This window comes from Muscardinus avellanarius (assembly GCF_963383645.1).
Source record: "Muscardinus avellanarius genome assembly, chromosome: 5".
Taxonomy (NCBI): domain Eukaryota; kingdom Metazoa; phylum Chordata; class Mammalia; order Rodentia; family Gliridae; genus Muscardinus; species Muscardinus avellanarius.
Window position 1 is genome coordinate 44,684,373 of NC_137790.1, and position 15,778 is coordinate 44,700,150.

General features: G+C 38.8%; 1 pseudogene across 1 annotated transcript; it reads left to right on the plus strand.

Moving 5' to 3' along the window:
• The first annotated feature begins 9,020 nt into the window (after window positions 1-9,020).
• LOC308263271 (homocysteine-responsive endoplasmic reticulum-resident ubiquitin-like domain member 2 protein) lies at window positions 9,021-10,194 on the plus strand (annotated as a pseudogene). The gene has a single exon. The product of its transcript is annotated as a homocysteine-responsive endoplasmic reticulum-resident ubiquitin-like domain member 2 protein (transcript).
• Window positions 10,195-15,778: the final 5,584 nt, after the last annotated feature.

The window sequence follows — 15,778 nt, forward strand, 5'->3', positions numbered from 1 at the left end:
ACCTAACATCATCATCATCATCTCTTTAATGAACATAGTTTTCAAAAAGGACAGAAGGATTCATTGATATTATGCTGTGTTCTTTCCATTTCTAACCATCCCAGAAGCAAGAATATATTAATATCTTGGCTACAGACTTAGAGGAGTGAGGACACATACGAATTATAATAATACAATTTTCCAAGACACAATCTTTCACCTCATTTTGAAATCATGATTGAACGATCCTAAACTCTGGATTCCTTATCACATCTGCTATTTTCTCCAGTAGCTGGAGAAATTTCCATGCGTGTTGTTCACTATCTCATCTGCACATTTCTTAAACCATCCTATGCTATGTAATATTCTCAAGCCTGGAGACCTGAAATAATTTAGAGAAGCTAAATGCTATCTTATCATCTCCTTACATATTTTGAGGTTCAATTGCTTTTACTGATATTTATTCCACCTTCTTCAGGGATGAAAATTATTCTCCTAGCCACAAAATATGGGAGAAAAATGAAATTTTCAGAATCCCATTTTGTGTAACTTGTTCAACTTACAAAATCTTGCCACATCCAGTACAGGTAAACTTTTTGTTCTTGCTCTAAATACTACTGCAACTTCAAAAACGTATTATTTTTCTTTACATAGTGTATCCACAAACCTCAAATCATGTTAGTTTTCTGGCACTATCACCAAAGGCTCATGTGCTTTTGTATTTGTATTTGGCGATATGTTTCACTGAATCCCTTTTCAGTACGTAAATTTGAAAGTTGAAATCATCCAAGTGGTCTTCATGGAGCTGTTATGGATCTTCAGATAATTTCTACAATATTTTTTAGTAATTTTGTAGGTAGAAATTCAATTTCAAGTGATTTATAAACTCTCTGAACTTTTACATTTTAGCCTGAAATCACATGGCTGTTTAGAATTTTTTGCCTCAGTTCTTTGATATCTTCCCATCTAGTGTTTAAGGTAATATTTTCACTGGCCATCACTATCACAAAGTATTTGGATTATCTCTGGCACTCAGCACATGATTGTTAAATGAATGCATTTGAAATAAACAAGGGCATGGTTCCTTGAAAATAAAAATTCTGTTTTAAATCATTTTTCTCAAAAATAAATATTTTGGTCAGTCTTTAGATGCTGTTTCTGATTTCATCTAAATGCTCTCTCTCTCTCTCTCTCTCTCTCTCTCTCTCTCTCTCTCTCTCTCTCTCTCTCTCTCTCACAACGGGGATGATTGATCAAATCTAGATGCAAAGCCACCCACAAATTGGAAAAAAAAATCTTAAGTCTACTTCAAAACTTGAATGACAGTTTGACCATGTTGAACTTTAAGTTGAAAATAATTACTACTCAAACATAGAAAGCATTATTTTTCAATATCAAGAATTTTAAGAAGTTTGAAAACCAACTTTATGGGCTCTCCTTCTCATCCCTCTAGCATTGATAATTCTCATATATTCATTCTCTCTCTCTCTCTCTCTCTCTCTCTCTCTCTCTCTCTCTCTCCTCTTCCTTTCTTTCTGTACCGAAAATGGAAATCAGGGGCATTGTACCACCGAGCTACACATCCTGCCCTTTTTAATATTTTTTTTAGTGTTTCTTTTTCCTTTTTTTTTTTTTTTTTGGTGGTACTGGGGTTCCTGGAAACCCTTCTATTTCCGGGTTACACTCCCAGACCTATTTTATATTTTTATTTGGAAACAGGTTCTCTTAAGCCAGCGAGGCTGACTTCGAACCTGAGCAATCCTCCTGTCTCAGCCTCCCATGCGCGTGGATTACAAGTTTGGCACCACGCTGGGCATTCTTTTTCTATTTTTGAAACACCGTCTCAGTGAATTGTGAAGGGCCTCGCTAAGTAGCTGAGGCTGTCCACTAACCGTCATCCTCCAGTCTCTGCCTTTCAAATGCTGGTGTTGATTACAAGCATGTGCCACCACGCAGGCTAGAATACTCTTAAAAAAAAAATTATTGGTGCATTGTAGTCATACATCTTAATGGGATAAAGACTTGTAGAAACATAGATGCACACATCACCCAATTAGCCCATACCCGATCCCCACCCTGTTTCCTCCCCATCCCTCCTTCTAGTGCATGGCTTAGTGATTGACTTTGATATGTTTAAGTACATCTTGAGCTTTAGAAAGTTTCCCTCTTCTCCTTCCCCCATTCCCTTAGTTAGGTCACCTTATTTGTTCCTCTATAGGATCTCCTTCTTCATCTAGAGTTCCTTCTGTTACCCATTTCTCCCTAGCTTTCACATATTAAAATACTCTTAAAACTTTTGTGTTCTATAATAAAAAATTATATGTTTATCATAAGAATGAAAATTTAATTTTGCTATTTCCTAATATGTTAATTAGATTTTCTGTTTATCTTCTCTGCTTTTCCATTAGTTGAATTCCCTTTCTTTCCCGTTTTATGCCTTCTTATTTAATAAGAAATCGATTAGCAACCTGTTCCAGGTTGTGTTGATGGGAGGAGACTAAGACAGAGTTTAAAATGTGATACTCTTTACTATGGATTAAAACCTATAAGAAGAGAGGAAGAAAGAAGGTATTAGGCATGAGAAAAATAGGCTACGCTGTGGGCCTATAAAAAACTGGTCAATTCTGGGAAGCTCTAAAGCAAAGATATTCTGTGTTAGGCTCAGATATGGAGGAGCCTGTACAGTGCTCATTATGCTCCACTTCTGGTTATGGCTGCCCCAGAAAGAACCTGATCTCTGGAAAGGCTGCTCACTGAATTCGATGCAGATTCTGAAGGACCTGAAGGCAGGGTGCCCTCTATTGGATACATTTGCTATAGCAATGGGGCCTCTTCGCTAAAGGTGATTTTATTTTATCCACAAGAGTATAATAATTAGATATACATACAAACATATGTATGCATATATAATTTATGGGCAGACCTCGTCAGTGAGCTTAGACTTAGAATTTGTGAAAGGCAGCATACTATTGTATTAGCGAATTCCTAGGTACAAGAGTGTGGCAGTCTAGTTAAAGAACACTTCCCATCATTTTCCAAAGCTAGTTCAATATACATTTTAAAGATTCTTCTTTTCAGTATTTCTCTAGCGGATGTAAAAACAAAGTAAATAATGTTGACTCCCTGGACACTCTTAATGTGGAACTGGAGAATCTGATCTATCTTCTACTCCTTTCCGTGAACATACTTCTCTGGGCCTCAAACTGTTTAGTTCTCAAGGTAGATAAATATAGATGTGTTATTGATCACTTGAAATATATTTAATATTTTAGAAATATTTTGATACATATAACTATCTGTCTACTGATAGCTTCCACATAAGTGTCTGAGCTAGGAATACATCTTTCTAAATATTTTTAATTTTATTTATTTATTTATTTATTTACTTATTTATTTATTTATTTTGCGGGTCTGGGGATGGAACCCAGGGGCATTCGCCTTTGGAGCTACACCCCCTGCCCTATTTTTTATTCTTTATTTTGAAACCGGGTCTCACTGAGTTGCAGATGGCCTCACTAAGTAGCTGAGGCTGTCTACGAACTGCAATCCTCCAGGTCTCAGCCTCCCGAATGCTGGGATTATAAGCATGCGCCACCACGCCCGGCTAAACATTTTTAATTTTAAAACTTTGAGACATTAAAAAGACATAACAAACAAGTATATATAAAGCACCATTTTGAACTGAAAGTTTGTTTTTATTTTATTTTTCAATGAGCTTAACATTGGTAAATTATTTTATTGAAAAAATACTATAGGATTCTACTTATATGGGTTATGTAAACGAGTCAAAATTTATAGAAAGAGAATAGAATAGCAGCTTCAAGCAAAGGGAAATGGGAGTTACAGTTGAAAGAATATAAAGTTTCAGTTTTATAGAATAAATAAATTCTAAAGATATACTGTACAACATATACCTATAGTTAACAGTACTGTCTCCTGTACTTAAAGATGGCAGATCTCTTAAGTGTTTTTAACACAATAAAAAAAAAAAGACAAAGCAGAGAGGAAATGCTTTTTCTTATAATTTTGACAAGGGTAGCTATAGTTTATAATTACCTTAAAGGCCTAACATGTATTTAATTTCTTACTATATGTGATTCCACAGTTATTTTCCTTGTCACCCTAATGGGCTGAAAGGAAGGGTGGAGTGACTGCTGATCACTGGAGTTAAGAGGACACTTCAAAGAAATGAAAATTTCTTAAGAGTGAAGCCTCCTTTTTACAGAGTGCTAACATGATTGTTGCTGTTTGGAAGAATATTATTTGTGAAGAATATGCATGAAGAGAAGAGTGAATAAATAGGTAGCTGAGATATCATATACTAGGACACTGTGCTGCAATTAGAAGAAATAAACCACTAACATCTGATGTAAAGGTAATGGATCTGAAAATAATTGTTCTGACTAAAAGGTGGTGGGTAAAAATGAGTGCCTAGTGTATGATTCCATATACATACATTGTAAAAAATACAGACTAATTTTTAGGGACAACAGAACAGTAGTTACCTGGAAATGGGGTAATGTAATTAATTGGTTAAGTTAGCTGAGAAAGAAAAGTGCAAATAACATGTCAAACTTTAAGGGGTGCCGGGTATGGTGGCGCACGCTTGTAATCCCCGCGCTTGGGAGGCTGAGACAGGAGGATCGCACAGGTTTGAAGCCAGCCTCAGCTACTTAGTGAGGCTCTCAGCAACTTAGTGAGATGATGTTTCAAAAAATATATATATACATACATATACATACATACATATATATATATATATATATATATATATATATATATATATATATTAGGTCTGGGAGTATAGCCTGGAGGTAGAAAGCCTCTGGGTTCTACCCCAGTATCACCACCACCCCAAAAATATCTTTAAGGGGTGACAACTATTTTTTGCAACTTGATTGGATATATTTTATGGCAAATCATACCAAGTGCATACTTTAATATGTGCTATTTATTGTACTTCAATGTACTTGAAAAACAATGAAACATATGCTATTACTTTTATTAATAAAATGAATATCTTTCCTTGGCACTATAAGTAAAGATCTAATAGTGGATATAGGGTAAAATTTTTATTCAAATGAGTACTGAAAACATAAAATTTTTATAAATAATCTTAACAAGAAAGATTTGGGAATCAAGGTCAATAGATTTTAAAACTAAAACAAGTATAAAAGATGGCAAAATAGAGGTAGAAAGCATGTTTTGGCTGCTTTGAGACTCAGAACTCAACCAGTGGGAAGAAGGCTTCTTGGTAAGAGAAGAGAAGCAATCAAAATGAAACAGAACAAAGACAGTAGAAACATGGTTGAATTGGAGGCATCACAGAGTAAAATATCTCTTAATCTCATCACAGACTAAGAAAAATCTCTCATTTGGTGAGTTGAGAGGGGACGCTGGTGCCATCTTGGTGAGCCCATGTGGGAGCTGGTGGCTGCTGGGACCTAGCGACTCTGAGAGACCAACTGCAACAAAGAAGAAATTAAATCTTTTTCAGCTAGTGATCACAGAAATGAAACAGCAAAAGCTATTACATTCAACTACACAAAGATACGACTCTTCAGGTCACCCGACCAGATTGCACAGGAAACTTCTGTGGCTGTAGCTGAAGTTGATGAGACCAAGATAGAGCAGGCCCTTTCTTCAGGTACCCTAGTAGCTATATCCTGCCTCAACAAGATCACTATAAATTTTCAGACTAACTAGCCAAATCACTGAGCAAACTCCAGTGGCTACACCTAAATTGCTGGAGATAAAGAAATGACAGATCCTTCCATCAGAGACCTGAGAGGCAATACTCAAGACCATGAGCCATCCCAGTGAGAGCTTGAACAGCTTCATAAACTTGGTTGCCAATTAATAATCCTGTGGGGTCCATGATTTTAAGCCATCCCTGTGAAGGTGGGGCAGGAACTACAGTCAGAAACAGCAGAAACATGAACTAGCAGATGGACCCTAAGGATGCTTGGGCAGGAGGGACCTAGGGTTGGCAGTTTGCCCCACCCCTAAGGGTTCTCCAGTGATCATTGCAGGACTATCAGCAGTGGTGTCTGTGTGGTAAAATAATTCAGCCAGTGTGTTATAGGATCAGAAAGCTATGGAATCTCACCCAGTGGTGTTTGGGTACCACAAGTGCCAAGGCTGGTGAGCAGCAATGTCTCAGGTTATTTCAGCTGCCAGAGCAGCAGCTGTGTCCCTGGGGCTGAATAACTCAGTTATCTAAGCTCAAGGCTCAGAATAGTACAATCTCTCCCTGCTGGAGTTTGGTTCAAGAAGCAGGGAGAACAGAATCCAGGGTGCAGCATGTTTTCATGTGATTGAAGCAACAGCAGTGTCTCTGGGGCAATTTGACTCAGATAGCCATGCTGCAAACCAAGAGTGCAATAGTCTATGGCCAATAGAGTTCGTACCTGGTGATCATGCATGCCAGTAACTGACTGGATTTAAAATTATTGCAACTAGAGACCGGTAGTGGTATCTCTGGACCAACAAAACTCAGACAGCTGAGCCGTAAGTGTAGAATGTTATAATATCTAACCCTGCTTAGCTTAGGCTCACTGACTACAAGGGTTGGAGGCCAGTGACCTTCAGTCTTTCACATATTGGAAAGCAGCAGAGCTGCAATAGTGTTCTTGAAATATTAAATATCAGCTAGCAGGCTGCAGATCTGAATGGAACATTACAGTCTCTGGCTCTGCTGAGTTTGGGCTTGGAGAACACGTAGGGGTGCATCTAATCAGAGACTCTTATCAATGTACTATAACAATATCCTGTTAAAGAAGCTAATGGAAGCTAACTCAAAAGTCAGATGAAATAAGACAGATTTTTTGATTCAAATACATACCCCCAACATAGGCCTTACTGTAAAGGGATAACAAATATACATGGGATTGGCACATAAAAGGAAAGGATGATAAGACAAAAATGATAAAAAGCTGAGAAATTAGGAAGGCTGATCATGATTAATGAGGGTCTACATCCGAATATGTGTATAATTACGAATATGACATGGTTACCCTGGACAAGGATTGGTGGGAGGGGGGGAAGGGAAAACGGGGGCAGGGGGGAGAGGGCACCAAATATAGTTTAAATGTATACCATTTATGTTCAATAAAAAATTTGTTTAAAAAAAAGAAAAAAAAAGCTGAGAAAAGATTTATTTAGATCATGGGTTCATAGCTTTTAGTCCGTGGCTATCTGACTCCATTGTTCTCTGCCTGGGGTGAAGTAGAATCTCATGGTGGAAAGACAAAGTCTTCAACTCATGGCAGCCAGGAAGCAGAGTGAATGATGGGGGAATGGGAGAAGAAGATTAATACTTCCAAGGTAAAGAAGAAAAACACTACCACAGTGACCTAAGTTCTTCAACTAGGCCAAACTCCCCATAATCAATTCAGCTATTAAATCACTGGTGAGTCTAACCCAGATTATCCAATCATTTCTCCAAAGCCCCACCTTTTAGCATATGAGACATTGGTAGATAGTCCAGATCAAAACTACAACAAATAGTAATTTAACCACTGTCTTATTGTAACCTGGCAAAAGAAAGAAACTAAAGACTCAGAGCCTTCGAAGAGAAGTGCTGAAAATTTCCATTCTAATTGGTTTAAAAAATACACTAAAATATTCAATAATTTGGTATCTTCAGAGTACAGATAAGACATGATTTAATTCCAAGCTTCATTTAGACTCCAAATTAGTTTTTATTACCTGTACTGACTTCATTGGCATGCCTCTACCTTGCTTCCTTGTGTTTTCATTCCAATCTTATATCTTAAATATGTGTTTATATTTCTTAATAAATTTGATTAAAAAATTTAAATTACAAGCTCCTAAACTTTTTTTTACTTCTTAATACAAGTGCTTTTGAAACATTTAAATTACCAACCCTGAGTTTCTTTGACAAGCAAAACCATGGCAATATTATCTTTTATTCCTATGTATACCAAGTCAGTATCATCAAGTGATAAAAAATACATTTTTGTAGTTTTAAATGTTTATAAGTATTCTCCAGAGAAATTGCCGCTTTGTCATTTCTTATCATCTCTATGTGAAAACTTAACAAGCAAAAAATGTTTTATAGTTAAGTGACTGTGTCCTTTTTTCCTCAGTATCAATTTTCCAAATTGATAATAAATATTCAACACTATTGAAGAAGCTTCATGGAATATAATAGCTATTTTACAAATAATTTTGTGACATGGCTTTATACTTGTTGAACATGTAGATATATACAATAATGAAAAGAAGAGAGAAAAGGCATAACATCTACTAGCATTGCCATCAATCATAGCTACCTTGATATACTAAGCATCTGCAGAATAAGGGACAGTTTCAAATGGTCTAAATTTGTTTATTTACAAATGTTCAAATTTATAAGAAGGACCTTAACAGTAATATAAGAGGATTTTTGACATTTTAATATCTATTAATATAAGTTGAAGATTTTAGCTATATAATACATTGTATTCAAATGCAGATTGTCTATGCAATTTAAGAAAATAAATGAAAGGAATATTTTTTCTGTCTGTGAATACAAATTTCACTAGTACAGAAAGAAATACATGAGGGAAGGGAGTGGCTGCTGAGAAGAACACCCACTGCAACTCTGCAGCTGGCTGCGCCACCTCCCAGGCACTTTCCTGTGAGGGCTGCCTGGAATCTCTGGGTCCCATAGGGGCCGTTTTGCATTTCAGCCTGGGGAGTCATAACAGGGCGGAGTGGTGACCCCTACCCTTCCTCCCCAGCCAGCCCTCATGGCTTTCTCTCTCTGCTGCCTCCCAACACAGTCTGGTGCCCAGCAAAGCCTGGCCGGGTGAACTGCACCCGTGGCCTGGCACCCAGACCCTGCCGTCACCACCTCTGTCCATCCTTGCCAATAGCAATGGCCTTCTTATTGCATGAAACACATACAAGTGACTTGGACACAGAATATTGAGAACTTGTTCTGGTCCCCATCCCAGTGGTGCAGGCGGTAACCACTTTAGTTCATTAGGGTTCATCTGCTGCTCCTGTTGACTCTGTCCGACTTTGGGGTCACTATGGATCAAAGTGGGATGGATATTACTGTGACCCTCATCGTTAAAGCACTGTATCAGAAATATAGTGACCAGATTATTAGCTGCTTCTTGAACTGGACATGGTGAAACTAAAAACTCATCTACCTACGTGTACCCTAGCAAACTATTGACAAAGGATCAAAGGTTGACGTACTCAGACTATGTCCTGATCATCTGCAGCTGAAAAGTATTCTCAGAAAATAAGATGAGTATCATATGGTTCATCTAGTATGTACTTCTTGGACTCCTCCCGGTTCTCCAAAATCCAGCACCCATAGAGAAAGTTGTGATGCATTGGCATCCAACAGCAATTCTTGTTCAGAATATTCAGGATCAGCCAAGAAACCTTGTTGTTAGCTACTACATCTTCCTCAGAAAGACTGAGGCAGCATACCTTTCCACAAGCACAAACTGATCCAGCACAAAGTCATCAGTTTCCATATGTAATGCAAGGAAATGTAGACCCAGTTTCCTAGCCAAGCTTTTCCACCAGGAATCCTGGTGTATCCCACTTTCAGCACCCTGCAGATGCTATGGTGGCATCTGATGTAGACTCATCAGTATTGCATGCGATACCAAGCTGCAGTTTCCGCTCAGGACTCTTCAAATGCCAATCCAGCTCAGCCTGCTGTATCAGTCTCTAAATTAGGCACACGTTCCTGGAGAAGAACGTCAACCAGCTGCAAAGCTAGTGGCCCAAGAAAGTCGATTCATGAATGAGAATGTTCAAATGAAGGCACAGGGAGAGCCAGTGCTAAATGAAGAAGACTTCAATCATGACTGGCTAGACTGGATGTACATGATCACTGGAGCTGCAATTCTTCTTGTCATTGCATACTTCTATTTTTCTTTTAGTTGTTTTATCATGGTAATGGGAGCCATGCGACTTGTTTATTTACACCAAGCTGGATGGTTTCCATTTAGGTAAGAAGGTCAACAATAGGATCCTAACAATAATATCCAAGTTAGCAAGGATGGACAGAGTGCAAACAATCTAGGACTTGAAGGATGATGGGCTTGAAGATGAGAGTGGAGAAGATGCATTGAAGATGCCAGTGCAGTTAAGAAGCCTGGACTAATAGCCTCAGCTTGGTCCTTTATCACCACCTTCTTAACATTGCTAATACCAGATAAGCCTTCTCAGTTTGCCAATTAGACCTGAAAAACTGTGCTAGCTGCAAAGGAGAGTCTGACTTTAGAAAAGTGGTTTAAATAGCAGTGTAATTCATATAACTTTCTTTTGATCATCATGTACAGAGGTGTTCTTTTTTAAGCTCCTCATACATATGAATATTTTAAGCACAAATAGACTACTAAATATATGATTTTTTAAAGATTCTAACAGTACATAGCGTAAGAATCAGTTTTCCAGGTGTTTTTCATTTCAGTTATGTGTAGTATACCAATACAGACTTTTTGCATCTTATTTTTTTTTTGAAGAGCTGCTTTACCTAATAAATGTCTATACAGCTAGTATCTCTGCCTTCAATATGTAATCTGGACAAATATATCTATTTTCTGTGAATTAGCCTGAAAGTTTTAAACAAACGATCTCACAGTTTTTATTTCATTTATTTATTTATTTATTTATTTAATTTTTTATTTTTTATTGGTGCATTGTAATCATATATCACATTGGAATACAAGACTTGAGAGGATATACAAGCACACATCATCCAATTAGCCCTCATCCAGTCCCCATCCCGTTCCCTCCTCCTCCCTCGATCCCATGCTTGTTTGGTAATTAACTTTGATACATTTGTTTATGTACCTCCTGCGTTTTAAAGAGGCTCCATCCTCCCCTATTCCATACCCTCTAATTGATCTCCTTAGCTGCTTCACTATAGGGCCCTTTCTATAGCTCGACCTCTTCCTGTTGCCCCTTTCCTCCTAGTTTTTGCTGATTAGGGGAAGCATCTGATTTTTATTTTCTGTGATATTTCTCTGTGCATGCTGCGTTGCAAGTACCGATCCCACTCTTGATGACCCCAGTAGTGGTCTGGCTACTCGTTGGACTGATCCAGACCTCGCTGGCTCAAGCAGCAGCCTTGCCTCGTGGGAGGCCCTGATTCTGGTCTCGCTGGCCCCGACACCAGCTTAACCCCTCAGCTGGCTCTGATCCTGGCCTCGGAGGCCCTGGTAGTGGCCTTGCCTCACGGCAGGCTCCGATGCCGGCCTCGCTGGCCCCAGCACCGGCCTAACCCTTCGGCAGGCTCCAATCCTGGCCTCAGAGGCCTCAGCACCGGACTTGCCTCACGGTGATCTCCGATCCCAGCCACGCTAGCCCTGGCACCGGCCTAACCCCTCGGCAGGCTCTGATCCCGGCCTCAGAGGCCCATGCACCGGCCTTGCCTCACAGCAGGCTGCGATGCTGACCGCTGGTCCTGACATCGGCCTAACCCCTTGGCAGGCTCCGATCCCAGCCTCGGAGGCCCCATTAGCGGCCTTGCCTCACAGCAGGCTCCAATCCCGGCCACACTGGCCCCGGCACCGATCCCGGCCTTGAAGGCCCCAGCACCAGCCTTGCCTCCTGGTGGACTTCGATCCTGGCCTCACTGGCCCCAGCATCGGCCTAAGCCCTCGGCAGGCTCCGATCTTGGCCTCGGAGGCCTCAGTAGTGGCCTTGCCTCACAGCAGACTCCGATGTCAGCCATTGGCCCCGGCACCGGCCTAAACCCTCGGCAGGCTCTGGTCGCTGCCTCAAAGGCCCCAGCACCGTCCTTGCCTCATGGCAGTCTCCGATCCCGGCCTTGCTGGCCCCGGCACCGGCCTAACCCCTTGGTAGGCTCTGATCCTGGCCTCGGAGGCTCCAGCACCAGCCTTGCTTCAAGGCAGGCTCCAATCCCAGCTTTGATGTGTCTGTCGCCAGCCTCACCCCTCAGCAGGCTCCAATCCGAGCACCCTCTTCCCCCAACCAATTGTCCCACGTTCTCGAGGGTGCGTGGTAGTAGCATTCTGCCTCTGGGGATATTATTTCAAAGGTTCCAGGTGTAATACATCAGTTCTCTACCTCCCCTGAGTACTGGCCATTGCCACTGCCATTGCCTCCACCATTTCAAATCTTTCCCAAGCTCTTTTTCCACTCTGAATGTTGTCCAGTGTTCCTAAGCATGCGTGATGATAGCAATCAACATTTGGTGTAATTTCTCCAAAAAAATAAGGTTGGTAGGATCGGATTTCCGCTTTCCTGAATACAAGTCTCCACCACCATCGCGGAGACTGCTTTCAACACCGCCTTTCTCCTTGGTCTCCTCTAAACTCTCTCCTTACAGGTAATGTCCAAGATTCTTAACAATATAGAGAAAGAGCAGTCCTCCTTCACGGGGAATTTTTTCATAAGTTCCAGTGCATTTGGATAAGTTTTGTCTGCATCTCCAGTATCCTGGCATCTGCCACGGCCTTCTTGACCCCTCTCCCATATTTTTCTTTTTTCTTTTTCTTTTTCTTTTCCTTTTTTTTTTTTTTTAATAATAGAAGACAGTATGTGTGATTTGAGGAGGTAGTGGGATCAGGCACTCAGTAGCACTGTGACCCAGCCCAGTTTCCCCATGGGTCCAGCGTGCTCCACATTACTCCACTCAGGCCCAGAGTTCTACGACCCGGGTCCAGATTGGCATGCACCGTGTGACCCCTGCCCGGGACCCAGGGTCTTACTGTGCCGGGTTTCTCCAGGGCTCTGGCATGCTATGCTCGGTCCAGCCCAGGGCCCAGAGTCCCGCGACCCAGGCCCTGACTGACGTGCTTCGCGTGACCCCTGCCCGGAACCCAGGGTCTTACTGCGCCCGGTTTCTCCAGGGGTCTCGACCTCACAGTTTTTAATAAAAATTGTAATTTACCTAAAATATACTAGTAGCATCATGCCCAGCCACAGAGCAATAAACTTCTCAATAATCTTAATTTGACATTTGACTGAATGATGGAAAAGTACCTTAAGAGAAAAGAAGACTGCTCTTCAATGGAATTAACAGTGATAAAAAATGTTTGATATACATAGTACTTTATGAAATATGCTGAAAATCTCTCAAATTTCTCTCTATAATTTTAAATAAAATCAATTATGAATTTAAAAAGGAAGAAATACATGATAATTTCAGATTAATAGTTCCAATAACTTTACTATATTTAATGGTGTATTCTCTAGATCTGCTCTATTATCTTAGGATTTACATTTTGTTAGTATTTTACTCTGACGCCTGGGAATGAAGTGATCTGAGATTTTGTTACCTTTTATCTCCACAAAAATTAAGTATCATAAAAACCCTGTTTAATGCTTTGTGTTAAATGACTTAGGAATATTTCTTTGACTATTATGAATAAATAAATATGTTTTCTATTTTTATATCCATTTGATTACCTATAATCTGAAACAATATAATTTAACCAAGCTTTCTAGTCTAATTATTGATAATAGAAATGAGTGAAAAATACTTTCTTAGACAAATTTGTAGGACCTGATGACATTCATTGAGTCAGGAATATAATTAGTTATCTTGAAATCTGAATATGTTCCCAAGGAAAGAAAGTCATACAAATTCCTAACATAAAGCACACTAAATTGGGCAAATAAACTCAGAATCATTTCTAGAAGCACATTTACTATACTTTTATAATATCTCATTCATATTTTATTACCTTTTTTCTTATGAGTTGTGGTTAAACTATTACAAATGTGTAATGCTGGATAACAGCTAGAATTTAAGAAATGCACTTTGGAGTTGGTGAAAAGGCCAGGGAAACCATGCAAAAATGATCGCTATACCTGTGAGTAAGGATTTACTGTGGTTATATATACAAGTCCTAGGGATTTGTGTTCAGCTTTAGGGCTAGATAGTAGCTCTAGCCCTTTACACCTGAAGGAGAACAGAGACAGGGTGCGATGATTGGTAGACTAAGTGCTATGTGTGGACGTGCGTATGCACATATTTGTGGGGGTTATGAGTTTAATTGCTTAGGGGCTAGAGATTTACCTCATGGCAGGTATTCAATCAGGCTTTGCTAGGTCATAGGAAGTTCAAGGGCAAAAACAAGCGTTATATATTCTCTCTAGTGCTTCTGCCTTGCCCAGTTTCACATCTTATACTACTCACACAGTATGAACCAAATAAGAATTTTTGTAAATAAAAAGATGAATCCTACTTTGCTATGTAACAGACAAAAGACTATTCCTTTTGCTCCTTATTTCAACGTATGTATGTTAACAGTGAACTTAAAAGAGCATCTATGATAGCTTTTTCTTTTTTTAAATTTTGATAGTCATTTAATTATATATATGTATTTCAAATTATCACATTGTATATCTTAAATTTATATAGTTTTTCTAGGTAATTATATCTCAATAAATCTGGGAAACAAAAATGAAACCAAACAAACATAAAAATAAAACAAAGATCAATGAACGTTGAAATAATCCTTCAAGGTTGCAAGTAAAGCAAATATAAGAAAATAAATTAGATGCAATCCCTATGTCTCTCTCTCCTCCTTTTTTTTTCTTTTTCTTTTAATAGTAGTTTGTATTTGTTTTTGGAGAAGTTTATTTTTAAATTAAAGACATCATTTGTAATATATTTTATATTTTATGGTGAGAAGGACTGGGCTGAATTTTATTCTGACCACATACTTTTGTTTTAAAGAACAACTAGATTTAGACATAATTCACATGATGGCTTTTTCTATGAAACAGAGAGCTTTCTTCTTGGATTCATAAGTTAGAAGATTTAAAAATAATTCATTCATATATTTATGGCAGATGTATTACACTAAGTGGTCTTATGAATCTAAACATTTATTTTTCCTTTGACTATTAACTTATTAAATACCTAATTTCTTAACATAATAGATAAATGTTGATTTCAGATTAATGGTGTTATGACCTTGACTGCCAAACCTTCAAAGAAAGAAATTAAGTCACCTAATTATAAAAGGATAAATTTTAGGATGAATTAAAGAAGGCATAGGCCAGATAAAAATCCAGCTCATTTAAATTAGTAAGCAAACCACATAGGGTGCTGGTTAATTAGCAAGCATACTCCCTATACATTTTAAAAGAGAATGTAAGAGTTGACACAGTCTTATGACAAGGCAGTAGATTCATACAGTTGTTTCCATGTGTAAATGCAATCTGCTTATGATTATACTTACTTTAACAGAACATAAATTATTTGACTCACAGAAGGCATTAAAAGTTATGTTGAGCCAGGTGTGATGGTTCGTGCTTGTAATCCTAATACTTGGAAAGCTGGGATAAGAGGATCACAGTTTCGAGGACAGCCTCAGTAATTTAGTGAGACTTTCAGCAACATAGTAAGACTCTTTTTCCACATAAGAAATAAAATCAGTCTGGAGGTGTATCTCAGAGGAAGAATGCCTCTGGGTTTAATTCCCAGTACCACATACAGGAAAATAAATAACTTGTGTTGTGTTATACCCTACTTGGAACAATAGCTACAGTGGGCATCAACAATTGATTAAGTTTTAAACCTATTATCATTGTCTGTAACCCACCAGGAAATCACACTGACCATAAAGTCTAGTTACTTGCTGTTGCACCAGGAAGCATAACTCTTATGTCTCTATAGTTCTTTATGGTAGCGCTAACTCTGTAATGGGTATGTAATCTCTGTAACAGGATGTGGTAATTTGGCTTTCTATTTCCAGGGCAAGAAGAAATACAGAATCTTTTATTTGTTTATTTCCAACAGAATAGTCCTTGTTCCATGTTAGGTAATAAAGATTAGAAATAT